Source organism: Thalassophryne amazonica, chromosome 1 (assembly GCF_902500255.1).
Source record: "Thalassophryne amazonica chromosome 1, fThaAma1.1, whole genome shotgun sequence".
Taxonomy (NCBI): Eukaryota; Metazoa; Chordata; class Actinopteri; order Batrachoidiformes; family Batrachoididae; genus Thalassophryne; species Thalassophryne amazonica.
This window is the reverse complement of record NC_047103.1, coordinates 89735187-89762490: the sequence shown is the minus strand read 5'-3', so window position 1 is coordinate 89762490 and position 27304 is coordinate 89735187. Positions and strand designations below refer to the sequence as shown.

The 27304-nt window shown below is 41.2% G+C and overlaps 2 long non-coding RNA genes across 4 annotated transcripts; one reads left to right on the top strand and one right to left on the bottom strand.

Moving 5' to 3' along the window:
- The first annotated feature begins 345 nt into the window (after positions 1-345).
- On the top strand, positions 346-22853 carry LOC117519853. Of its 3 annotated transcripts, XR_004563458.1 has the most exons (4): positions 7430-7440; positions 8089-8091; positions 13942-13957; positions 22757-22853. It is a non-coding gene; the product is annotated as an uncharacterized LOC117519853 (long non-coding RNA). The 3 variants fall into 3 exon arrangements; XR_004563463.1 differs by lacking the exons at positions 7430-7440; positions 8089-8091; positions 13942-13957 and adding an exon at positions 346-372; XR_004563460.1 differs by lacking the exons at positions 7430-7440; positions 8089-8091; positions 13942-13957 and adding an exon at positions 19346-19360.
- Positions 22854-24717: 1864 nt separating this feature from the next.
- Positions 24718-25212, bottom strand: LOC117512359. Its single transcript, XR_004561285.1, has 2 exons — positions 25055-25212; positions 24718-25024 (listed from the first exon to the last, which is right to left on the bottom strand). It is a non-coding gene; the product is annotated as an uncharacterized LOC117512359 (long non-coding RNA).
- Between the last annotated feature and the right edge of the window lie 2092 nt (positions 25213-27304).

Below are 27304 nucleotides of genomic sequence, written 5' to 3'. Positions count from 1 at the left end.
TAGAGCTCGCAGTCGTTACAACAAGGGAGCAGACTCATGAGGGGAATAGAACAGGGAATGTTCACCTGTGTGTGAGAAGGAACAGCAAGCGCTGGCTACAAAAAGTACATATGCAGCAGAAATCTACTCCCTGGTTGCCGTTTGGCCTCCAGCAGTGAAGGATAAGTGAATTACAGCTGCAGCAAAAAGCTGACCTGACTTCCTCAGGAGGGGGGTGATGTGTGCGCACTCTCGGCCTGTGGGATGCTGTGTTTATGCTGCAAGGCCGTGTGTATGAGATCAGGTCCAGCGTGAATAATCCTGACAGCGAGAGCGTGCATCTTCTACGAGCACGTGGAGCAGTGAGTGTGTGTGTAGAGTGACTGTATGCAGGTGCAAATGTGTCTGCAAAAGTTGTAAAACATCCATAGATTGTCTAGACTCTAGAGGATGGAGAGCTGTGGAATCTGCAAATGTAAAAGATTCCACACAACATGATGATACAGGAAGTAAAGACAGAAATGTCATATGCACTGGATGTACAGAGGTGAAGAACAGACATTATACCCTTATAGTTTGAATGCATTTCTTACTACTATTTTAAATACCCCATTGCATAGTAAGCATAAAACATATTTTTTGAATTATGTCATAAATCAGAAATGAATGAAGCTTGTGCAGAGGTTACAGATTAAAGTCACTCTGCAGAGGGTCAGTGCTGGACAGAGTTAGAGTCTGTTTTCCCACAGGTGGGCTACATTAGAGTTGTTACAGCCAAGGGTGTCAACTATGGACTGTACATAAATGATGGACAAACCCTGAGTGACGTAACCCATAGCTTTTCTGTAGAGACCTGGAAGAGCCTGTGGGCAGGAGCCAAGTCCTGCTGGAAAAGGAAATCAGTATCTTCATAAAGCTTGTCAGCAGATGGAAGCATAGCGAGCTCAAAGATCTCATGACAGACGACTGTGTTGACTTTGGACTTGTTAAAATACAGTGAACCAACACCAGCAGATGACAGAACACCACAAATCATCAGGACTGTGGAAACGTCACACTGGACTCAAACAGCTTGGATTCTGGGCCTCTCAACTCTTCCTCCAGACTCTGGGATCTTAATTTCCAAATGAAATGCAAAATTTACTTTCATCTGAAAGAGAACTTTGGGACCACTGAGTGATGCTTGAGATCTTTTTCTCCTTAGTCCAGGTAAGATGCTTCTGACATTGTCTTTGGTTCAGGAGTGGCATGACATTATGAATACAACACTTTTGGCTCATATCCTGGACATGTCTGTGTGTGGTGGTTCTTGATGCACTGACTCCATCCTCAGTCCACTCTGTCTGAAGCTCCCCCAAGTTCTTTTATTGGCTTTGTTTTGAGAATCTTCTCAAGGTTGCTTTCGTAGCACTTTTTTCCACTCTAGGCAACTACTGTGCCCCTCACTCCTACACATATACGTTTTAGACACACTTCCTCACTCCTCATCACTGCACCTGTGCTTTTCAACCAGCCCTCACTCATCTGCCTTGATTGTTTATCAGAGTTTAAAGGGAGTCTTCTCCATTCAATCTCTCCTAGATGGTAAGCCAAACTTTTTACCCAGTGTTTCAGTTTTTGCTCTCTATGTTCATCCTGACTTTGCTGCATTTTTTTTTACCTTGAACTTTGCCTCTTGTTTTGGTACTGTTGCCTGCTTTGTGGTGATATGGGCTGTCCTTTTTGACCTGCGAGCATTGCATGTGATGGAATGACATGCTGCACTTTGTACTTGTCAGAATAATTAAAATAAAGTGAACTTTGTTCCACTGCTGATGTGATGACAGTCTTAAAAGACCAAAATCACCTCCCATGACACCTGCTCTAAGCCTGTGCATGTGTATTTCTATTTTGATTGCCATTTGGTTGTCCAGCTTCACAATGCATATGCAGTTAAAAGAAAATAATGTTGGGGATACTTTTGGTGACCACAAAAGTTGTGGGGCAAAGTTGCCAATGCTCCAACATAAATTATGCCCATGGTAACAGCAGGTTTATGTCCTGTGGTTGGGTTGTAATTTTAATTCAGTATGAGGAGAGAACTCTGGCAGCTCATATCGCAGTAGGAGTGGGAGCTTGATGGGGGACAGCAGGCTGGGCTCTCTCGGGAGCGGCAGTGGCCATCACCATCGGCACAGTTGGAAGAGGCAGGACCATCGGGCCAGACTTGGTCAGCAGCAGTGTGAGCGGCGGCATTCATCATCAGGCTGGGCTTTGTCTGCAGCGGCAGGAGCAGCGGCTGCCACCGCCGTTAGCAGCGGGAGTGGCGGCAACCACCACTAACGGCTCTGTCAGTGATAGCAGCTGGGGCAGCAATAACCATCATCAGGCCAGGCTCTGCCAGCAGCGGAGGTGGGATCAGCGGACACCTCCGTCGGCTGGATTCTGGTGGTGTGGCAGTGGCAGGTGCTGCTTCAGCCGGTTTTGTGTAAAAGTGAGTGCATGATATAATTTTTTTCATATTTAGTTATGGGGCCTAAATCAAAGAGGACTGCAGTTTTGGAGGAAGAACTGGAGGAAATCAGGAAAATGTTAAATGAAATGACCAGTGCAAATGAAACCAATCAAAGATGTATATGATCAACTGAAGTTATTTCATTGCAACAAGAAAAATACTGGAACTAACAAAGCAATTGCAGTTCTACAAAAGGAGAATGAGGAGAAGGACAAGACAGTAAAACTCATGGATAAGCCTATTGCAGAACTCGAGCAATCTGCTCGAATAAAATACCTCATTATTACTGGCCTGGACATAAAACCTCGGACCTATGCCAGAGCTGTGGCATCAGGAGGGGAACCAGAGATGGACAATCACTCTGTGGAGGAGCAGGTGATTTCTTTTTTGAATGGAAAAAGAATATCAATAAACTCAAGAGACACTGAAACTTGTCACCTTCTACCCCGGAGATGTCAAAATACATTAAAAACTACAATCCTGAGGTTTGTAAATAGAAAACTAAAGATTGCTGTTCTCAAGCAGGCAAAGAAATTAAAAGGAACAAATGTGTATATTAATGAACATCTAACCAAAAAAAAAACTCAGACCTTGCAAGACAGGCTCGATTTATGAAAAAGCAAAACAAGATACAGGCTACATGGACATCAAATTGTAAAATCTATATTAAACTATATGGATCACCAGAAGAAGCTAAAACACTGTGTATTAGAGAAGAACAAGATCTGGAGAAGTATAATTGAAGGAAGGCGCAAAAAAAGGAAACAAAATGGTGACATCATATAAAATCAATGTCTAATCCTATAGATTGCTTTTCTTTATCTGATGATGAAATTCCTGTTCATGCGCTTAATTTAAGAATTTTTGAAGATACTGAACATGGATTTCACGACTTTGAAAATAATATTGATCCTGATTGTTTTTTTCTTGAAAATATTAGTGACTACATTTACATGCAGCCAATAACCCTTTCATAACCGGAATATTAGCAATAACCTGGTTGCGCACGGCAAAAACCCGAATATGCTCATATTCCGGTTTTTAAAAACCCGAATATGACCCCTGGGTTTACTCCTTTTCTAACCCGAATATCAGGTCATATAAACACGCATCAGAATATCCATATAGAAAGGAACATTATTTTGTGTTCTGTGCATGTCCTATCTGCAAGGAATCTTGGTCTTTTGAGTACGGCAACTACTTGTATGCGGCGCGCGCAACCCACCGGACACCACAGAAGCAGAGGTAAACAAGTATGGTGAAATCCAGACGTGGCAGCACAGCACCATACATTTGGAGTGAGGAGGAAACCGAGTACTTCATTAGTATTGTGAAAGACATGAATATAATGTCTTTTATTGATGGTAGAAAGTACCGAGATAGCGACATTTACAAGAAGGTGGCCGAAAAGTTATGCGAAGCAGGATTTGAATGAACGCCAGACTAAATCAAGCACCGGTGGAAGACGTGCCTCGCTGTTTAGATGGGGATATTCCAAATGATACCAATGACCATGTATACAGGAGTATACTGGGGAAAGTGTAAGACACGGACCCACACCAGGGGGCATAAATGAACGGACAATACAGATGCCAATAAATACAATTTAATACTGCAAATGTGTACTACAGGTCAAGATACTGCTTTAGTCTGTCAATTAAAGTTCCACAAAAGGTGACGTGTGAGCAGGCCCGAGGGTAGGAGATGCCTATCCAGAGAAGAGCCGGGACCCACAAGGTTCCACCGCCAACAGAGGTTTTTTAAAATCCGTATGGTCAGGTACCAATAACTGAATTTATAAACTGTGTTAGTAATCACACACCCAACCAGGATAACTACGAACACATCAACACTTACTGATAATATATTGACAAATACTACTGCAGGGAATATAACAGGTGGAATACTCATTAGTGATGTCAGTGATTATATGCCGTTTTTTTTTTTTTTGTTTTTTTTTTTGCAGCTTTCCAGGTCTTAGTTGATGGATATGACCAGAAAGAACCTGTACATTTCAAAAGAAAATTAACTGAAGTTACCCTTGAGAATCTTAGAAGAGCCTTAATGCAGCAGGATGGGTGTGATATTTATAATGATGACATCGACAAATCATATGAATCTTTTATCACCATTATTTCTAATTTGTACGATAAATATTGTCCACTGGTGCCACAAAGTAAAAATGCACAAAAAACTGACAAACCTGACAAAAGGACTCCAGAATGCATGCAAAAAAAAAAATCTTTTGTACAAGCAGTTTATAAAATTCAGAACTAAGGAGGCTGAAAGTAAATTTAAGATATACAAAAATAAATTAACGAATATCATGCGATCATGTAAGAAGCAATATTATTGTGATTTATTGGTAAAAAAAAACAAAACAACAACATTACTGGCACCTGGAAGATATTAAATGAAATTATTAACAATAGGAAAACAGTTAAAGATTATCCAACTTATTTTTATACAGGTTCTCATAAAACCATAAAAACAATAAGGCTATTGCAGATCATTTCAATAATTATTTGTTTAACATGGGTACAAAATGATCAAATTCAGTTATATCTTGTAAAACACATTCTATGGACAACAATAAATTAATTAATACTGTTTTGGATTCAATATACATTAGAGAAGTGGATGGAAATGAAATTATCAACATTGTTTCTAAATTAAAGGGGAAAAAAATCAACTGACTGTGATAACTTTAGTATGTTTTTGATCTAAAATATTATTCATTGTATCATTAAACCTTTAACTTATATTTGCAGTTTGTCACTAATGACTGGGAAATTCCCTTCTAAAATGAAAATAGCTAAGGTGATACCTTTGTTTAAATCTGGTGACAAGCATGTTTTTTTCAAATTATAGGCCAATTTCTTTGTTATCACAGTTTTCTAAAATTCTGGAAAAAATATTTGTAAAGAGCCTGAATGATTTTATATCCAAACATCATATACTTAGTGAACAGCAGTATGGTTTTAGAAAAGACTCACCACTTCTCTGGCTATAATTTATTTTGTTGAACAAGTTACAAATGCAATAGAGAAGAAGCAATATACTGTAGGGGTTTTCTTTGATTTACAGAAAGCATTTTATACCATAGATCATTCTTTATTATGGACAAATTACAGAAGTACAGCATTAAAGTATTAGCCCTTGATTGGTTAGCTAGTTATTTATCAAATAGGTATCAGTGTGTTCATTCTGGAGGGACAAATTCAGAATTATTGAGGATCACATGTAGGGATGGGTATTGATAGATTTTATCGATATCGATGCCATTATCGATTCTGCTTATCGATCCGATTCCTTATCGATTCCCTTATCAATACCTCGTGAATTTTGTACTAAAAGTAGGCTTTACAGGTTTTCTATGTATTTCATTGAGTCTTAAAGTAAATAAATATGAAATTGGTCACTGTACCCTTGATCTCTGGACATAAATAAAAATAAACAAAACGGTGTTTCACTTTGAAGTTATTAATTCAGACTGGACTCTATTGTTCTAACTTGACTCGGCAGAGAGCCGCGCAGCATTTGGAGCTGTGTGAACAGAACGGAGGACGATTCTCGTTTCTTTTCACAACAAGACAGGAGTCCCAGTTAGTAACTTTAATCCGCACAAACGTGACTCACGATTGACATATTCAGGGATGAAAGTGGTGAAAAACAAAAAAAGCTGAAACCCAAAATTACCCCCCAACACCACCCGCATGAAAATGTTTGAATTCTAGAAGCTCTGAAATGCAATCTGGGACTATTCCAGACAATAAACTGCAGTGAGTGCAGCATCCATTTAGGTGAGAAAAAAACAAAACAACTTTCCTTATTCAAATTCATTCCAGTAGTATTCTGCTCTTACTAGGATGCAGCAGTTTTCTAGTTTGGCAGATAGTTCTGGAGGAAATCACTGAAGAAATAACACATTAAAAATATGGTTTGACCGAAACAAACTGTCAAACTTAAATAAGACAGGGATGAAATGGAGGTGTAAGAGTCACTAGGTTTTCACAGGAAACATTTATTTCTGTATGTATGTATTTATTTATTTATGTATGTTCATTGTTAGTTGCTTTTATATTTTCTGTTGTGTTTCTATTCAGGTTCTTTTTGTCTCTTTCTCTAATATTGTATATAATAAGCATTAGATTATTAATATATAAACAAAAATAAATTAAGAAATATTCCAATTTGAAAACAAATGCATCCGAACGTGATGACAGCTGCAAATGCGTAATGCTAACTTTTAACATTGAAAATGCCATAGACATGCTAACGCGTTAGCATCGCTCCCGTTTTTAAGTTATAAAATATAAGTTTTAAGTTAAAAAATATAAAAATAAAATCTATCAACTGTTTCAGAAGACCATAACAGGTCGGTTTAACATAGAAAAGGTAAATAATACTCACAGACGTATGCTCTTTAGGGTTTTAGCGGGGGAAAATTAAGCGAAAGAAAGAAAGTATAAACAAAGCAACAGATTGAAGCATTGCTTCAATCTGCGAACCACTGCTTCGATTGGTGCAAGGTTCAGAGCAAAGCTGCGCTGCAGAAAAGTTGATCACAGACCCACTGCAGGGTCTGTAATCAATGTAGAGAAATTATCATTTTCCTGACAAACACCCCCCAAAACAATGGCCACTCTGAAGGACCGCTAACTGAATCGTTAAGCACAAAGCTTATTGATGTCGGTGGATCGAATCATTTCTTAACGATACCCGAAAGGAACCGGTTCTCGATACCCATCCCTAGTCACATGTGGGGTGCCCCAAGGGTCAGTCGTTGGGCCATTGCTGTTTTTGTTGTATGTTAATGATATAAGTTTGGTGTCAAAGTCTGTGCATTGTATTTTGTTTGCTGATGACACAACTGTGTTCAGTAGTGGAGAAAATTTGGGACAACTTTTGGAAAGGATGGAGAAGGAATTATTAAATTTTAAATATTAGTTTGATTCTAATAAATTGTCACTTCATTTTGGTAAGACTAAGTGTATTATATTTTGAAATAAGCCTAGGAATTTAAATAGAAACTTATCATTGAACAATGTTGAAACTGAAATTGTATCTGAAACTAAATGTCTTGGCATTTTATTGATGATAAATTAAGTTGAAAAACTCACATAAATTATGTCAATCAATCAATCAATCAATTTTTTTATATAGCGCCAAATCACAACAAACAGTTGCCCCAAGGCGCTTTATATTGTAAGGCAAGGCCATACAATAATTATGTAAAACCCCAACGGTCAAAACGACCCCCTGTGAGCAAGCACTTGGCTACAGTGGGAAGGAAAACTCCCTTTTAACAGGAAGAAACCTCCAGCAGAACCAGGCTCAGGGAGGGGCAGTCTTCTGCTGGACTGGTTGGGGCTGAGGGAGAGAACCAGGAAAAAGACATGCTGTGGAGGGGAGCAGAGATCGATCACTAATGATTAAATGCAGAGTGGTGCATACAGAGCAAAAAGAGAAAGAAACAGTGCATCATGGGAACCCCCCAGCAGTCTACGTCTATAGCAGCGTAACTAAGGGATGGTTCAGGGTCACCTGATCCAGCCCTAACTATAAGCTTTAGCAAAAAGGAAAGTTTTAAGCCTAATCTTAAAAGTAGAGAGGGTGTGTCTCCCTGATCTGAATTGGGAGCTGGTTCCACAGGAGAGGAGCCTGAAAGCTGAAGGCTCTGCCTCCCATTCTACTCTTACAAACCATAGGAACTACAAGTAAGCCTGCAGTCTGAGAGCGAAGCGCTCTATTGGGGTGATATGGTACTATGAGGTCCCTAAGATAAGATGGGACCTGATTATTCAAAACCTTATAAGTAAGAAGAAGAATTTTAAATTCTATTCTAGAATTAACAGGAAGCCAATGAAGAGAGGCCAATATGGGTGAGATATGCTCTCTCCTTCTAGTCCCCGTCAGTACTCTAGCTGCAGCATTTTGAATTAACTGACACATGTCAAATCTAAAATTTCAAAAGTTATTTCAATTTTGTACAAAGCACATTATTTTCTCCCCCAACATTCATTGGTCATGTTGTATCATTCATTACTTGTCCCATATATGACCTATTATATTAAGGTTTGGGGAAACATGTATAAAACAAAACAAATTACTGTTACAAAAGAAAGCTGAGTTATAAGTAAAAAAAAAACATATTACGAACCAACAAACCAATTTCTTGGCATTTTATTAATGATAAATTAAGTTGGGAAAACTCACATAAATTATGTCAAATCTAAAATTTCAAAAATTACAAAAGAAAACTATAAGATTTATAAGTAAAAAAAAAACATATTACAAACCAAAACTTGCTTGTCTGGGTATTTTGAAATTTCAAGATTTGGTGGATTATTTTACAATACAGATCATGTACAAAGTAAAAAATAATCTTTTGCCTCTACACATTCAGGAGTTGTTTAAAATGAGGGAGTCCAGTTATCATTTGCGAGGAACACTGATATTTGAAAGAAGAAAGATTAGAACTACTGTTAAAAGTCATTGTATTTCTGTAAAAGGTGTTAGAATTTGGAATAATTGTTTTGATAGTATTAAATTATGTGGTACATTGGTAGGTGTTATAAGGCTCTATAAAAACAATGCAATTTGTTACTATAGTATGTTATATTAGGCTAATTGTTTTTGTGGTTCTTGTTTATTTGCACATCATATTATTGATTGTTCTCTTCTGTTCAGTTGCATTATTTTATGATTGTTACCTTGTTTTGAGTGTATTTAAATGTGTATAGTAACTGGTGTACTGGGTGGGCGTTTATAAGCTTTTGCTTCAGCCCATGTCCTTTTGGCTGCACCCAATTGGGAAATCGTTGAGTTATTGTTGTATTTTCTTTTGTTTTTTTGATTGTTATGTTAGTAAGAGATTTTTATGTTGGTATTTTGTTTATGTGCATGCTGAATAAAACTCATTCATTCATTCATTCATTCATTCATTCATTCAGTGCTCCTGGATTTTAAAATTAGTGTTAGTTGTTTTTCCGGAAGTATATTTTGAGTTACTGACACTGGACTAGATTTGATTGGCCTCCTTTGATTGGCTGCTTCTGTTACAGACCTAGCAACCCCTGACCAGGCCAAATCAGCATCCAGCCTTCACCTGGCTGATAGATGGTACACTGTGGCTTAAACAATGATATAGCTAATTTATGGATTTTTACAGGCTTTCTCATAAGTCAAAATACATCAATTGATGCTGTCCATTGATTGCCTGAAAGCTGTGGTCCTCATGCAAAGTAAATTCACACTCAAGGTAAATATAAAGTCTTACTCGTTTGTTTTAGTGGATTCATCATCACATAAAGCCTCCTGATTTTGGAAAACGACAGCTAAAAATATTTTAATTCCTTGTCGTGGCTAAAGAAAAGTCCCTCTCGGGCACTTTGCGTCACAGTTGCTCCAAATCAGTTAGCGGAGCCTTCTCTCTCTTTCCCTCCCCCACTGGGTCTCTGTCTTTGCGCCACAAGTTGAAAAAGTCACAGCATTAACATCTCATTTACCATAGACACCAGATGATCCTGGCTGCATGCAATGAAATTATCTCATGATCCACAAAGAAAAAAAAGTTAAAGTTGCTCAGTTCTCCGTGTGGAGCGGATGCCATGCTGGTCAATATTTACGCGCAACACCTTCAGGAAAAAAAAAAAGCATTTACGGTACATATTTAATTAAAAGTTAAAAAAAAAATCTTTCTATCTAACATCTTTCTGTGTAAATATCTCATGTTACAACGTGGAGACCTGCGGCTTATAGACAAGTGCAGCCTATTATGTACTTTTTTTTTTTCTTTTTAGAACTGCTGAGTGTGGCTTATCTTCAGGTACATGCTATAGTCTGGAAATTACAGTATTTTATACCATCCTCAACTGCAGGTATGTTAAAGAAGCACACAAATGGATTAGATTTTTTTTTACCTGATCAATGTTTGTACTTGATTGAATGAAACATTTAACAACCTCTGGATACTTGTTATGAGGACTGGGTGATTCCAGATGTCTTTTTGCACCTAATTAGTCCTGAGACACACACATGCACATTAGGCATGTGAATCTTATTGCTGACAATGATTCGATATGCATCTCGGTACACTACCAGCGATACGATACATATAGTGATACAATTCAGCTCTGTTTTCAATTTGATGTGATTTGATATGTATTTGATGGCGATTCAATTCCTCACAATGCGATTTGGTGCGATACAATGCGATTCAACGTGATGCAAAAATTATACCAAAAAATTTAAATAGAAAATAACAAGCTGCAATTCAGTATGGTACTATGCTATTCTTCTTATTCTTCTGATTCCACTAGAGGCAGAGGATTTGTTTTACTTCTTATAAGCAGCAAATTACCAGATTCAACATTATGGAACAGGAATCAGTTCCCTCATATGTGGAACCTGTTTGATCACACTGTCAGAACTTAAACAGTAAACAATAACTCTCAATGAGTGACTTAACCTCTGGGGTCCGGGGGCATTTTTGGACAGTTCACTCGCCTGGCATAAATGTTTTATTATTGCTGTTAAAAGCTCACCCTGCATCCCACAATGAAGTGGTATATCTCTTTTTTTCAGGACAAACCTGTATTTGCAGATATATATGCATAGTAGTGTTTTATAAGTGTAATAAAGTTTACAGTCAGAAATAAGAAAAGAAAAAAATAAGCGAAAAATAATTTTCACACATATTTATTCAAAAACACACAGCAAACTATAATAAACAACTATTTGACACGTTATAAAGGTAAGTTGGGGTCTTGGACAAAGATGTACAAAAATAAACATTTTAAAATAAACTCAAATGCACATTTTGAACAATATATACAAAATAGTCTAGCGTTTTGTTTGTCTTTATGCCACATCTCAAAGCAATTTCTGTCCTATTATACAAAGCTTACACAAACTTTTTACCTAAATGGAGTTTGACTCTCTCTTGGAATGTGTTTCAGAATGTAAACAACCTTTCTTCATAGTTTGAGACCCTGTTAACACCCCCCCCCCCCCCCCTTCAAATGCGTAATTGGCACTTTACGAGTGAGAGCGAAAGAAGCTTATTCAACAATATTCTCTGGCGAACTTGCGAATCATTCTCTCAGTGACAATCTCGTTCGACCACATGAGGTTGTAAGAGACCCTCTTATGCTGATCTCCTTCATTCATATGCACATGGAACCAGCAGCCAGGGGGCTATTCAGAAAGCATTCACATGCCACAGAGTAACACATAACACCTAAAAACGATCTTTGGGATACCATGTGAGACTGTTCTGCCCTATGATTGGATATTGGAAAACCATGTGACGTGAACCAATTCCGACTGGACACTCGTATTGCGCATGTGATCACACAGCTTCTATGAGGAGTACAAAGATGGTGGATGGTTGGCTGAAAGTCCGCGTTGCTAACTTTTCAGCAAAAAAAAAAGTAAGTTTCTATCTTATATCATTAAAATTATTTATATTTTAGTAAAACGTGTACCTAGCCGTCGCCCCCAGAGGGTTAAAGTGAGTTACTCATTGACAGAGTACCGCCTCTTGTAATTTGAGATACTTTCTTACCAGTTTTTGGTGTGCAGCGGCAGCCACTGCATTTTTTCCAAATGACCTGTGTCTTATCAAGTTTGCCATCTTTTTTTTTTTTTTTTAAGCCTAAATAATTCCAAACACCTGATTTAAATGTTTTAGGTGCATCAAAAATCTCCTACAACTGCTTGCGCCATTGTTGTGGGCCTCCATTTTGAAATAGATTTGTTGCGGTAAAAATCTGCTTTCAGGCTTCTGTCTGTGGTAGCTACATTCAGTGTGTTTCGGAAAAAAAAATCTATGCTAGTATGCAGCAACCGGTCCATCGCGATTTCATCCATCATTTGAATCAATGCACACTGAATGAATCGATACACTCGCATTGCGCACATTTGTATCTAGATACCGATTCATATTGCTTAAGCTCCACATCCCTAATGCACATACACTCACACACACACACACACAGTTCTATAGCTCTCTATCCTGTAGCAGCTTTTATTCTGCTGGGGACCCCTGAGCAGAAAACAACTCTGATGGAAAGCCCACACACTCTGTAGTCACAGCTGAACAGGGCTGGCAGCAAATTACAACTAGCCGTTAGCAGTCTGTTCTCAACAGTGTCCATGTGGAAACAATAGATGGCATGGTCAGTAACACAAGACGACCTTCAGCACAGGATAATCCACTGGAAAGACAAAGGTGTCAGTGAGGGCAGCAGCAACAAGAGAATCCAATAAGTTAGCAGAGGATCAGTAAACAGTAATCAAACATATCACATCAGGTGTCCAGGCTGATCCCATAAGAACAGACCGTCAGCAGAGGTTGGTAACTGGTGATGACAACACTGGGAGCAGAATGTGAGAAAGGTGATTACACAAATGAAACGATCTGGTGAGAAGTGAGGGATTTGTGATGGTTAAATGGTGTATAATCCAGTCATCTGGGAAATGAGGGTGCATGTGAACCAGTGCACACATAAGCACGCAGGCCACATGAGGAGCACAGACATTAATGTGGGAGCTAGCTAAGATTTAATTCACATCTCAAGTACAAAAGGTTTGGTCTATGGAATTGTTAGGATGACGGCTGGGGACCAAAAAAAATGCATCTCTTAAGTAACACTTTTGGGGACACCACCAGGGGGAGCTGCTGACAGACCATTCAGAAATTGGTTTGTAACACATCTCTGAGTACATTCATCATCCTGTTTTAAATGACTCCCTGATAGGGAAGGAACAACATGATATACTTCTTTAGCGGTCGCCATGGGGACAAGTCCATTTCTGAGTGACCAGTAGAGGGCGCCCCTGCAACATTTAAATCACATCTTGAGTACATCCATAAAACCTGTTTTAAAATGTTCCTTGGGTCTAACTGCATCCATAACAATCCATCTGAGTTGTCATTTTTGGGGATTAACCCATTTCTGAGGGGGTCAAATGTGATTGTGGAGCGACCACGCCCACATCTCATTTTAAAGCGCACACCATGTACATCCTCAAAACATGTGCTAAACTGTTCTCTGGGGTGTCCTTAACCAATAGTACTTCTGAGTTGTCAGTTTTGGAGATAAACATTTCTGAGGGGGTGAAATGAGACAAAGACCTTGCTGTTATTCTGATGTACCATTCGGCACACTTATAGGCTGCTTTATGGATGGAAGTTGGCACAGTTGCAAAAAACAACAGACGCTACATCGACATCACTGGAATTGCAAACAAACTAGGTCCCCAGCTGTGTTCAGCTCTTCCTGCTTTTCAAACCAGAAGCCCTGGATGAACACGGAGGTCGAGGAACTGCTCAGGGAGAGAAACATCGCTTTCAGGTCCAGGGACAGGGACATGTACAGCTGCGCTTGTGCTGCTCTGAAGGAAGGCTTCAGGAATGCAAAGGCAAACTACAAGCAGAGGATTGAAGAGGACTTCAGTAGTAACAACAGCCGGCAGGTGTGGCAGGGGCTCCAGCACATTACCAACTTCAGATCCACCAACACCATGGCATCGTCCAGGGATACTGGGGGAGGAGCTTAACCACTTCTTTGCCTTTTTCGAGGCTGAATCACTATCAAAGTCCACACTGCAGCCCTCATCCCTCCACAGTCAGTCAGTCTTTCACTGTGCAGGTAGAAGAAGTGAGGAGAACCTTGAGGGCAGTGAACCCCCGGAAAGCGGCAGGAAACTGACGGTGTGATGGGGAGGGTATTGAGGAACTGTGCTGACCAGCTAGCTGGGATCGTCACCAGCATCTTTAACCAGTCCCTCAACCAGTGCTCCATCCCACCCTGCTCTTTATCCACTGCCAAAAAAAGAATAATATAAAGGGTCTCAATAAATACAGGCCAGTAGCACTTACCCCCATCATTATGTATTGCTTCGAAAATAGTTTGTGGTCATATTACTTCATGTTTGCCCCCCACACTTGACCCCCACCGGTTTGCATACAGAGCAAATCGGTCTATGGAGGACGCCATCGCCACCGCTCTGCACACCACTCTAACACACGTGGGAGCAGCAAGAGAGCTATGCGAGGCTTCTCTTCCTGGATGTCAGATCAGCCTTTAATACCATTTTCCCGAGCAGACTGGTGAGTGAGCTGGGGGACCTGGGTCTCTCCCATAACATCTGCTGCTGGATTATGGAGTTTCTGACAGACCGCCATCAGAGGGTGAGAGGAGGATCCCACCTGTCCTCAGCAATGAGCACTAGCACGGGCTCTCCACAGGGCTGTGTGCTAAGCCCTCTGCTCCACACCCTCTACACCCACAAATGTACCCCCATCCAACTGAACAATATCATCATAAAGTTTGCGGATGACAACATGATGGTGGGTCTCATATCCTCCGGAGATGAAACTGCCTACAGAATGGAGGTGGAGCAACTGGTTTTCCACCAACAATCTCATCCTTAATACACATCTAAAGAACTGACTGCAATCTTTAGGAGGTGTAAATCAGATATACAGCCCATCACAATAAATGGGGACAAGGTGGAGATGGTGTCAGACTTCAGGTTCCTGGGCACCTACATCGGTGAAGATCTGACCTGGACTGTAAACTCCACCTCAATCCTGAAGAAGGCACAGCAGAGAGACTTTACTTCCTGAGGGTGCTCAGGAGAACAGCCTGAGAACTAAGCTCTTGGAGTCCTTCTACCGCTGCTCGGTGGAGTCGGTGCTGAGTCACGGCATTTCTCTGTGGTTCTCCAGCTGCACTGCAGCAGAGAGGACGCAGCTCCAGAGGGTTATAAACCACTGCCAAGAGACTGACTGGCTGCTCTCTTCCATCTCTGGAGGAGATCTACAAGACACGCTGCCTTTGGAGAGCCCATAGTATCATCAGGGACCCCTCACATCTCGGTCACCACCTATTTGAACTTTTACCCTCAGGGAGGCATTCAGGCAACAAAGAGCAGAACAAACAGACTACAGAACAGTTTTTATCCTTGAGCTGTTGCTGCCCTGAATGTGCAATATGTTTTTATCAGTCTTTTTCTAATTGTTTTTATCTGTTTTATGGATTTACTGCACATTGATCTTTGCACTGTGTTCGAGGGCTGTCATTTTTTAATTTCGCTGTACTTCTTGTGCAATGACAATAAAAGAATTCAATTCAATTCAGTAATTTGAAAATGGTGAGTGACTGGATTATTAGGTATGAATATACATTTGGTCTCTGGTTTAGTAACTTTTGTTTATTTTTGTTTGTTTATTGCTGAAGGTAAGTACCATGACATTAGTCTAAGGCTTCCAAAAGAAATGGTCTATGCATTTTCTAAAAGGAATAAAAGGTAAAGTGAAATCAGTTATTATTTATTAACATGAGATATGGTTAGCGACAGGGAATAGAATTAAATAAAGTCACTCTGTTAATCTCTGACACCACATCCCGGTCTTACTTGGATGTGCTGTGCAGCTGGTCTCCGTGAGGTCAGATGCTGGCAGCCGTCTCATTTTCAGTCAGTGAACCGTCCGTCTGCACAGCTGTTTCTGGTCCCTTGGCAAAGAGACTCTGCCGGTCACCGCACCCGGTTTTGTTGGTTACCAGGGGCGCTTTCAGTTGTGATCGCTGTGACTTGTGTCGGGGGTTCACTCGCTGTTGCGGCTCAGCTGACTTGGATGTTTTATCTCTGCAGCGCTTGCCATCTGGGATCGTCAGAATAAAGGCTTGAGTGTCTTTATTTTCTATTCGCCAAAACAAAAATTTGTCTTTCGTCGTCGTCTTTGGAAGCCAGATCAAATCAAAAATTCAATACAAAATAGCTGACTTTGTAAGAAAAATGTTCACGCGATGAATTTGGAATTCAAGGAGAAAAAGGTTTTACTTTGAAAATTGTCAAAGGAAGTTAAATGCACCTGCGCGTTTAACTTGACAAAAGTGGAGAAAAAGGTATTTGTAGAAAAAAGTGAAAAGTAATTTCTCGCTTTGTGCGCACAAGCAAGAAATAAGTTAGACAACACATGGTTGCAGGAACAAAAGCTCATAAAATTTTGGACGGCTAAGGCAGCATCTTGAGACCCAAGTGTAAGAGTCGGCGCGTAAGAGCGAAAAAGAGCAGAAGAGTAGAAGCGTAAGAGTAAGAGAGCGATTCCCCGGGGGCGCATGCTTTTAAAGGGTTAAATGCTCCACCCCCAAGAATTCTGGGGTACTGTAGTTTTTCCTCTGTGTTTCTTTGTCTAGTTTTATAATGAATCAGTGTCTGCTTTCTTAAATTCCCGCTTAAAACCAATCAAGTCCTGTATTACAAACTCTAGTACACACTTTCCTTAGAAATATCACACAATACAGTTATATCTGGATAAAGCACACATTTGACAAACTCTCTACAATCTATGATTGGAGTAAAATACAGGATATATAGAAATTTCATGTGTGAGGTAAACGATCACAGGTCGTTCCTTTTTCTTTCCTTTTTCTTGGTTTTCTGGTTACAGTAACAAGAGTATGACTTAAAAAAAAATGTGAATTTCAACTTATAACACTCACACGTTAGTTACATGCGCTTCCAGAATTGCCCAAAAGGCATCACTCTTGCTCCACGGACTGGGAGAGGCTGGTTTTTGGATTTCATCATAAAATGTGAAATCTGTCAATCTGGTATCGATTTTAACCAGACAAACTGTGTTGTGACCACCAAGTTGAGGGTAATCCTTCTGTTGTATGGTCTTATTGGAATTGTGCTGTGAAGGCACAGTTTTTGGACTTTGGGGAAAGTAGGCCTTTCTGCGGTCTGATTTTTAGATGAAAACCATCTGGTTTTGGGATCTGATAAGGGGTTCACAGCTCCATGAGGAATGCACTTTAAAGAGTCTTAAATCCTGTTAGTGGTGGGGTTGATGATAGTTGGCTATCCTGTGCTGGACACTTAGATATATTCATGACCTTGAGCTGTAATGGGTTTCCTTTTGAGAAACTTCCTACTTTTAAACTCTGATAAGACTGAAATGATGGTTCTTGGTCCAGTGAGACATCGGCATCAATTTGACCAGTTAACGCTTAGCCGAGGCTTGTGTGTGATACATCACACTGACAAAGTAAGGAACCTTGGGGTAATTTTTGATCCTACATTGTCCTTTGACCCCCCACATTAGAAATATTACAAGACTGCTTTCTTCCACCTGCGAAATATACCGAAGATTCATCCCATCCTGTCTATGGCTGATGCTGAGACCCTGATCCATGTGTTGATCACTTCTACATTGGACTACTGCAATGTTCTATTTTCTGGTTTACCACAGTCCAGCATTAGGGCTCTCCAAATGGTTCAAAATGCTGCAGCCAGACTTTTGACATGAAGCAGAAAGTTCGACCACATTACACCCATTTTGGCATCCCTTCACTGGCTTCCTGTCCCAGTGAGATCAGATTTTAAGGTTCTGCTACTAGGCCATAAAATTGTTCACTGACTGGCACCTCCCCTACCTAGCTGACCTAATTAAACCTTACGTACCGGCCCAGGCTTGCGTTCTCAGGGTGCAGGGACTACTTTGCAGGACTACTTTGTGTCCCTAGGGTGAATAAGAGCTCTGTAGGTCATAGAGCTTTCTCTTATCGTGTCCCTGTTCTGTGGAATAATCTCCCTGCGTCAATAAATAGTCAGCTTCTGTACAGACTTTCAAGTCCATATGGCTGGCATACTGGCGATACTGCGATTTTTACTTTTAATTCATTTTATTAGTAAACGGAGCATGCCACAGCCTCAACTTTACCTAAATTCTGGTTCTTTTAGTGAAGCTTAGGGCTAGTGGCTGGCGATCACCTTTGTATCCTGTTTTTCTTGTTGTCTAGTGCTGGCAAATTATACTGTATTTCTTGTCTTTCTGATGCCTGATTCTGTTTTTCTCTCTGTTTAAGGTGCAGCTCCATCCAGAGATGGGTGTGGTATTTGTGCTGAAAACCCTCCTGTCCTGTGCACCAACAGCATTTCTTGTATATTCGTTTGTGAATTGTTCTGTAATTTTATGTCTGTAGCATGGCCCCAAGCAGAGGGTCATCCCTTTGAGTCTGGTCTGCTTGAGGTTTTTTCTTCAGAGGGAGTTTTTCCTTACCACTGCTGTTCTGGGGGTTAGTAAGGTTAGACCTTACTTGTGTGAAGCACCTTGAGGCAACTCTGTTGTGATTTGGCGCTATATAAATGAAAATAAATTGAAAAAAATTGAATTGAAATTGAAATTGCTGATGTGGAGAGAGCAAATCGGGAAGTGCAAGACATTAGTATGGATGAAGTGGCGGCAGCTATGAAGAAGATGAAGGGTGGAAAGGCATTTGGCCCAGATGGCATTCCAGTGGAGGCATGGGAATGTCTAGGAGAGATGGCAGTGGAGTTTATAACCAGATTGTTTAACAAAATCTTGGAAAGTGAGAGGATGTCTGAGGAGTAGAGACAAATTGTGCTGGTTCCTATTTTTAAGAACAAGGGTGATGTGCATAGCTGCAGAGGCATTAAGATAACCAGCCACAGTATGAGGTTATGGGAAAGAGTATCACAAGCTAGACTTAGAAAACAGATGAAGATCTGTGAACAGCAATATGGTCTTATGCAGAGAAAGAGCACCACAGATGGAATGTTTGCTCTGAGAGTACTGACGGAGAAGTATAGAGGTCAGAAGGAGTTACATTGTGTGTTTGTGAATTCAGAGAAAGCTTATGACAGGGTGCCAAGAGAAGAGTTGTGGTATTGTATGAGGAATTCTGGAGTGGCAGAGAAGTATGTTAGGGTAGTACAGGATATGTACAAGCATAGTGTGACAGCGGTGGGATGCTCACTAGAAATGACAGACTCATTCAAGATGGAGGTGGGATTACACCAAGGATCAGATCTGAGTCCTTTCTTGTTCACAATGGTGATGAACAGGTTGACAGATGAGATCAGACAGGAGTCTTCATGGACTATGATGTTTGGAGATGACATTGTGATCTGTAGTGAGTGGAGAGCACAGGTTGAGTCTAACCTGGAAAGGTGGGCGATATGCTCTGTACAGCATGGGAATGAATGACAGTAGGCGCAAGACTGAGTACATGTGTGTGAATGCGAGGGAGCCCTGTGGAATAGTGCAGTTACAAGGAGTAGAGGTGGTGAAAGTACAGCCCCAATTCCAATGAAGTTGGGATGTTGTGTAAAATGTAAATAAAAACAGAAAACGTTGGCTCTTGGACAATTCTTCTGACAATTCTTTTCTGTCCCCTGTCAGAAATCCTGCCAGGAGCACCTGGCCTTGGCCATTTTATGGTGAAATGATGTTCTTTCCACATTCAGATTATGGCCCCAACAGTACTCACTGAAGCATTCAGTTTAGAAATCCTGTAACCAATGGCATCAGTATGTTTCGAGTTGTGAGGATCTTGCGAGAGTGTTATAAAAATTAATGTTGTTAATGCTCTGTTAAATATAATTGCATTATAATTGTCTTAATAATTGACTGAACAATGCCATGGAAGAGGAAGTGTACAAAGAGCATAGATCAGGGTGGCAAAGTTCATGTACAACCTCAATTCCAATGAAGTTGGGACATTGTGTAAAATGTAAATAAAAACAGAATACAATGATTTGCAAATCCTCTTCAACCTATATTCAATTAAATACACCACAAAGACAAGATATTTAATGTTCAAACTGAAAAACTTTATTGTTTGTGCAAATATTTGCTCATTTGAAATGGATGCCTGCAACACGTTTCAAAAAAGCTGGGACAGTGGTATGTTTACCACTGTGTTACATCACCTTTCCTTCTAACAACACTCAATAAGTGTTTGGGAACTGAGGACACTAATTGTTGAAGCTTTGTAGGTGGAATTCTTTCCCATTCTTGCTTGATGTATGACTTCAGGTGTTCAACAGTCCGGGTTCTCCGTTATTGTATTTTGCACTTCATAATGCGCCACACATTTTAAAAGGGCGACAGGTCTGGACTGTAGGCAGGCCAGTCTAGTACCTGCACTCTTTTACTATGAAGCCACGCTGTTGTAACACGTGCAGACTGTGGCTTGGCATTGTCTTGCTGAAATAAGCAGGGACGTCCATGAAAAAGATGTAGCATGTGTTGCTCCAAAGCCTGGATGTACCTTTCAACATTGTTGGTGCCATTACAGATGTGTAAGTTGCCCATGGCATGGGCACTAACACACCCCCATACCGTCACAGATGCTGGTGTTGTGTGGGCCGCTGAAGAGGAGGTACTGCTGGCCCACCACCACCAGATGGCGCCCTGCTTGGAGTGCGGGCTTCAAGCACGAGAGGGCGCCGGAGCCACTGGGAGTGACAGCTGTCGCTCTTCATCAGCACCAGCTGTCAATCATTCAACCCATCACCATCACCATAAAGGCCGGACTGCAACTCCACCTCCTCGCCGAGAAATCATCTACCATACAGGTAATTTCTCTGCTTAAACTGAACAAGAGTCTGATCTCATTTACAGCCGTTTTCCTGTGACGTGTCCTTGTCTGCTGTATTGGCATTTGGTGTGGACTGCGATGGCTTCGCCTCACACCCCAACCAGATAAGTGGTTTCACAAGGAGCTGTACGAGTGTGTGATTGGAGGGTGGACGTTCTCCCTCCTAACTGAACACAGACTGTGGGATTACTGAGTGTGCGTACTCACACTCATCAAACTGTTTCTGTTCTCTGCCAGCAGTACCGGGTCTGACTGCTGAAGACAGTGGCCACCTGGGGCGCAGGGCTTGGCGGCTCCGGTGTTCTTCAGATCCGTTGGTGGTGGAAGCTGTGTGGGTTCCGGCTCTTCTATCACCAGATGTCTCCTATCTTCGAGCCTGCCACACGCCACCTTGTGTATGATTGACATTCCGCACTATTGTTATTGTCTGTACTTCGTGTGCGCTTCACAACATTAAATTGTTACTTTTTGGCTTATCCATTGTCCGTTCATTAATGCCCCCTGTTGTGGGTCCGTGTCACGACACCTTCCCAACAGCTGGCTTACCATCACAGATATTCTGGAACTCTGGAAAAGAGAGGATAAAATCTGTCAAATTCTTGGCGACTTTAATATAAATTTGTTCAATACTTCAGTACTAATTGTTCAATACTCATTGTGCAACGAATGATTTCTTAGATAATCTTCATGCAAATTACCTTTTTTCCTTAGTTACCAAATCGACAAGAGTTACAGAATATTCTGATACATTAATAGATAATATTTTATTTAATAACTTAAATTATGCAGTGAAATCTGGAATATTGTTTACGGATATTTCAGATCATTTTCTAATATTTCAAATTGTGGAATTGGAAAATTGTTATATGCCAAATAGGAAGTCTACTACTTACTATAGAAATTTCAATACTACTAATAAAATGAAATTTAAGAGACTAATTGAAAACATATCCTTTGAAAAAATATATACGTAAACAGATCCCGATTTAGCCTATCGGGTCTTCATGCAAATGTTTAATGAAGCTTACAAAAAATCATTCCCAATCATTAAGTTTAATAATTTCTTGTTCAAATGTTGGTGCTTCTCTTGCAAAGAAAATTGACTCCACAAATATAAATCCTGTTGATTACATTAAAGGTTCATTTCCTTCTATGGTTGAATTTGAACCCACAAATTCCAATGAGGTTTGTGAAATCATTGCTGGTCTGCGTCCATCTGCAGCTGTCCATGATGGAATAAGTACATCTGTTGTTAAATCTGTTATATGTGAAATTTCTGAACCACTTACACATATTTTTTCTTTGTCTTTGAAAACGGGCAAATACCTTCTGATTTAAAGATTACTAAAATCATACCTCTGTTTAAAAAAGGTGATTCTGCATATTTTTCAAATTATCGCCCTATCTCAGTCTTGCCATGTTTTTCAAAGATCTTGGAGAAACTTGTTTATAAGAGATTAATAATCATTTGCTTAAGAACTCAATTTTATATAATTATCAATATGGTTTTTTGAAAAATCATTCTACTTCTATGGCTTTGATCAAATTATTGGATAGAATTCATTTAGCTTTGGAAAATAATGAGTTTGGTACTGGTGTGTTTTTAGATCTTTCAAAAGCATTTGATACAGTAAATCATGAAATTTTGCTTTCAAAGTTAAACAAATATGGATTTAAGGCAACTGTACATACATGGCTTAGTAATTATTTATCTGTAAGAAAACAGTATGTTTCTTTAAACCTGGATTCGGCTATCAATTGTGTAGAGTGTGGAGTACCTCAAGTTTCAATTCTGGGACTGTTATTGTTCATAATATATATTAATGAATTTGCATCTGTTTCTACTACTACATTCCAGTGGCGATTTTGGTATGGAAATTCTGGTGGGGCCACACAATATTCACGCAAGAAAATCTGATGCAATCCAAACATATTACCACTCTCATATCATCACAGCATATAAAGTGCAGAAGAGAGGAGATCACATCACATTTGATGAGAAAATCCAAGCTCAATAATACTGTCTTGAATCACATAATCTGACCAGATAGCCTATTACCATATCAACACCACCACCAAAGAACGGTGTTAAAACTTTCCCAAGATTAAATACTTAATATTGAAACAACAATGTGATATAACAAAACAATGAAGAAACCACTGCGTAAACAGCCCACAGCCAATACATAACAATCAATAAATCAGTCAGTCAGAAAGCATTTCAGCACCACAGACAGGTGATCAGCTCCTTTGGGGAGCATGCTTGAGGTTATGCGTCCTCTAACACACCCACACACACCAGCAACCCATTACTCCAACTCCGCTACAATTGTACAACATGTTATATATAAACAATTAAGTCACCCTCTGACACTTGTGCGTCAAACTCTCATGCTTAAACCAATGCCTAAACACAGCACAGCAGTCAATATGTCATAGTTAAGAATAAAAATAAATAAGAGTCACCATGGTTCAGTTTTTGAAGAGGAATGAAGCTCGGCGGTCCTTCATGGTGGCGAACTTCTCAATGACCTTGCTGTTAAAATCTGACAGTCCATGGATGAATCCATTTCAATAGAAAGCATCGCAGGCCTCTGTCATGACTGTAGCTTGTGTCAGTTTTCCTCCTTTTATTTCCGTCTGCTACACTTTCTTGCACAATCACATCAGCTCATTCCCTGAGACGTCCCACGTTCTTCTTAAAAGTACCCATCACCTGGTTGATGCCGGCTGCGTCGATTTCCCTCTTTTGCACCACAGTGTACAAAATGTCCACTTCTGGCATGAGCTCAGAAAAAAAAACTGCAAGAAGTGTAGCAACTTTGGGTCCTACAGGTGCATGGACAGGCCATAGGCCTCGCTGATGATCACCCTGTACCATCCCTCTTGTGTGTGCATGTTGTCCAAACACTCTATCTCCTGGCGGCATTCCCACACAGCATTGACTGTTCTGCTTTTGAAATTCCACGGCGTGGCTGGAGATCTCGGGATGCGCCTCTCCGATGTTGCGTCAAGAGCAGCTGTTCTCTTTGGTGAGTTAGAGAAAAACACTGCGAATGCTGACAGATCAGAAAAAAACACTTTCAGCTTGGAAATTCTTGCTGAGCAGGTTTGTTGGAGTGTCAGGTTTAATTGGTGTGCGTAACAGCGCACAAAATGCGCATTTGGATAGCGCACCTTGACAAGAGTCTGAACTCCGCACACACCTCCACTCATTACTGCTGCACCGTCATATGTTTGCACTATGAGCTTGTTTCCCAGGTTCAGGGGCTCAAGAGATGACATTATAGCAGCTGACAGACCAGCAGCCATTTTGTCCTTTACCTCAATAAACTCCCAAAACCTCTCTGTCACTGTGTTGTTGACCATGTAGCGCAGCACTATGACCGTCTGTGATTTGCAGGAGATGTCAGTGGTCTCATCTGCCTGCACAGCAACTAAAGGTGCGTCTACCAACTATTGAGTAACCTCATCCTTGTAAACACTGTACATGCAATCCAAAAGTTCATTCTGGATTATTGCTGAAGTGCCCTTAAAATAAGGTTGAGAATTGTAGTGTCCTCTGAGCCTGGAGTCTCCCTCACACATCGTCTCAAAATACACCTGAAAATGCCGGGGTTTAAGGAGTTGGCAGACTCATGTCCATGCAGGGCAAGTTCACACTTCCCGCACAGTTTTAAACAGGTTATAATTCTGCCAAGAACATACCTGTTTTCTTCAGTCTGGCAATTGTGCTCTTCAATGTCACGTCTGTATGCACTGTCAAGCTGAGATGCAATATTTGTAGTACCTAATAAGCCGAGCTTGATGGCATTATCCACATGTGATGCGCAGCTCTCATGTTTTACGAGCCTTTCTGATAGATGTTTCAAGTCCTTAAATCCAGTCATTGTCCAGACAGTTTCCCCTCCAGAAAGAAGGCATGGAAAACAGAAGAGTGCTTTTTTTGATTGGCTAGCCGTTAGCCATTTTTTATGTTTGAACCATTCATGGTTGAATGATCTATTTTTATCCTTTCCTTCTTGACAAAGGGTGAAATCTTCTGGTCTATGGGGTCCCAGACGTTTAATCTCTAATTTATGTTCAATCGGTAGAGTACCAAATCGCACAGCCACTAAATAATCTACTTGGTTCATTGTTTTTCTAAACAGCAAACTAGTTAATTGACAAGTTAGCAATGCCCAGTACCCGCCCTCACACCAAATCAACCAATAGGAAAGCATGCGGGGCCCTGGCTGTCAGGCCCCACTGGCCAAACTGACGTGTGCGTGAAGCACGTGCATACACATGCAACGTGTCCATTTCAGAGCGCTGCAGGCATGGCCTTCTCTTGCCGTGCCCCACTGAGCGGAAACAGGTGAGCAGCAGAGACAAATCCATACAGAACAACATTACAAAGAAGTCTAGAGAAGAAATACACTCTGCAAATGAAATCTTCAATCTTCAAATCTTTTATTTGGCGAACCAAATTCAGTTTGTTACTTGAAGTTTTGCTGAACAACATAATTGTGATGAGGATAATTATCCTTTGCACAACAGCGATATCTGGTGGGGCCGAGCCCCACGGGCCCCTAATGCAAAAATGCCACTACTACATTCCCTTTGTTGTTCGCTGATGATACTACTCTTTTTATTTCCAGCAAAGATATTGATAGTTTGGTTAGTACTTTAAATGATGATCTTTGTAATTATTCAACCTGGTTCAAAGCCAGTAGATTATCATTAAATATAAAAAGTCTAATTTTATGTTATTTGCTGGCAATAAAAATGTAATCATGGTGTAATGAAAATTTGCATTGATAATGAAATAATATCAAGGGTCTCATCTATATGTTTTTTGGGTGTGTGGGTAGATGAGAAACTGTCTTGGAGAGAACATATTGATTATGTTTGTAAAAAATAACCAAGTCAGTAGGAATCATAAGCAAAATGTTGTGTGGGCCGCTGAAGAGGAGGTACTGCTGGCCCACCACCACCAGAGGGCGCCCTGCCTGGAGTGCGGGCTCCAGGCACCAGAGGGCGCTGCCGCCTAATGGGAGTAGCCGGGGTGACAGCTGTCACCCATCACCAGACTCAGCTGTTCCACTCAGCACAGAGGTATATCAGGAGGACGGCGTCTCCACCTCAGTGCCGAGATATCGCCTTACGTTAAAGGTAACGTTCTCTGCATTAATATTCTGAGTAACTGGCTAAAAGATTTGTTAAACCTTTGCAGGACAGCTGATTATTGTGAGCTAAATTGCTTGGAGAAGTACTCACCTTTCTGCAGTATTGACGTGAGGTGGAGTCAGCTTCTTCCCTCTCTGTGTACTGGGTGCAGCCGCATCCACACCTGTGTGTTTGTTCTCTTGCCAGCAGTACCGGATCCGACGAGCGGAGGCAGTGGCCACCTGGGAATTCGGGACTTGGCGGTTCCAGTATTTCCAGGGTTCGGTGGCAGGGGAAATCTGGGTGGTTCCGGCTCGACTTGGACGGACGTCTCCTACCTTTGAGCCTGCCCACACGACACCAGTGGAATTCGGTGTAAACCCAAATTGTCAATTGTTGTATTGGTTGTACACTTTCACAACAGGATATCTCGGCCAGCGTCATGGACCCCGAGGGGCGTCAACCGGCTGTTGAACGGCCAATGGAAGACCAAGGCGCGGCGGAGGCTTCGGGAGGGGTAATCGGTGAGTTGCAGCGGATTCTCACCGCTTTCACCTCTCGGATCGACTTAATGACCGAGCAGCACGTTCTCCTGAACCGCAGGATGGAGGCTCTCGCCGCACAAGTGGAGGCGCGCCCTTTGGGCGCCGCTGCGGCTCTCCCTCCCGAGGACCCTGCGCGCGAAAGTGACGTTCCACTGGTCGTTCAACGGTCCCTTCCTCCGTCCCCAGAAGCATACATAAGCCCTCCAGAGCCGTACGGAGGCTGTGTGGAGACGTGCGCGGACTTTCTGATGCAGTGTTCGCTCGTCTTCGCACAGCGTCCCGTGATGTACACGACTGATGCTAGCAAAGTAGCTTATGTGATAAATCTGCTTCGCGGGGAGGCACGCGCTTGGGCTACAGCGCTCTGGGAGCAGAACTCACGGCTCCTTCACACATACGATGGGTTTGTACGGGAGCTCAGAACGGTGTTCGATCATCCCAATAGAGGAGAGTCCGCTTCAACCGCACTACTGTCAATAAGACAGGGCGTCGGAGCGCAGCTGCCTATGCAGTCGCCTTCCGCATCGCGGCGGCGAGATCCGGCTGGAATAGCACTGCCCTCCGCGCTGCCTTTGTAAACGGACTGTCACTGGTCCTAAAAGAGCACCTGGTGGCTAAGGACGAACCGCGGGATTTAGATGGGCTCATCGATCTAGTTATACGACTCGACAACCGGTTAGAAGAACGCCGTCGGGAACGAGGCGAAGGGCGTG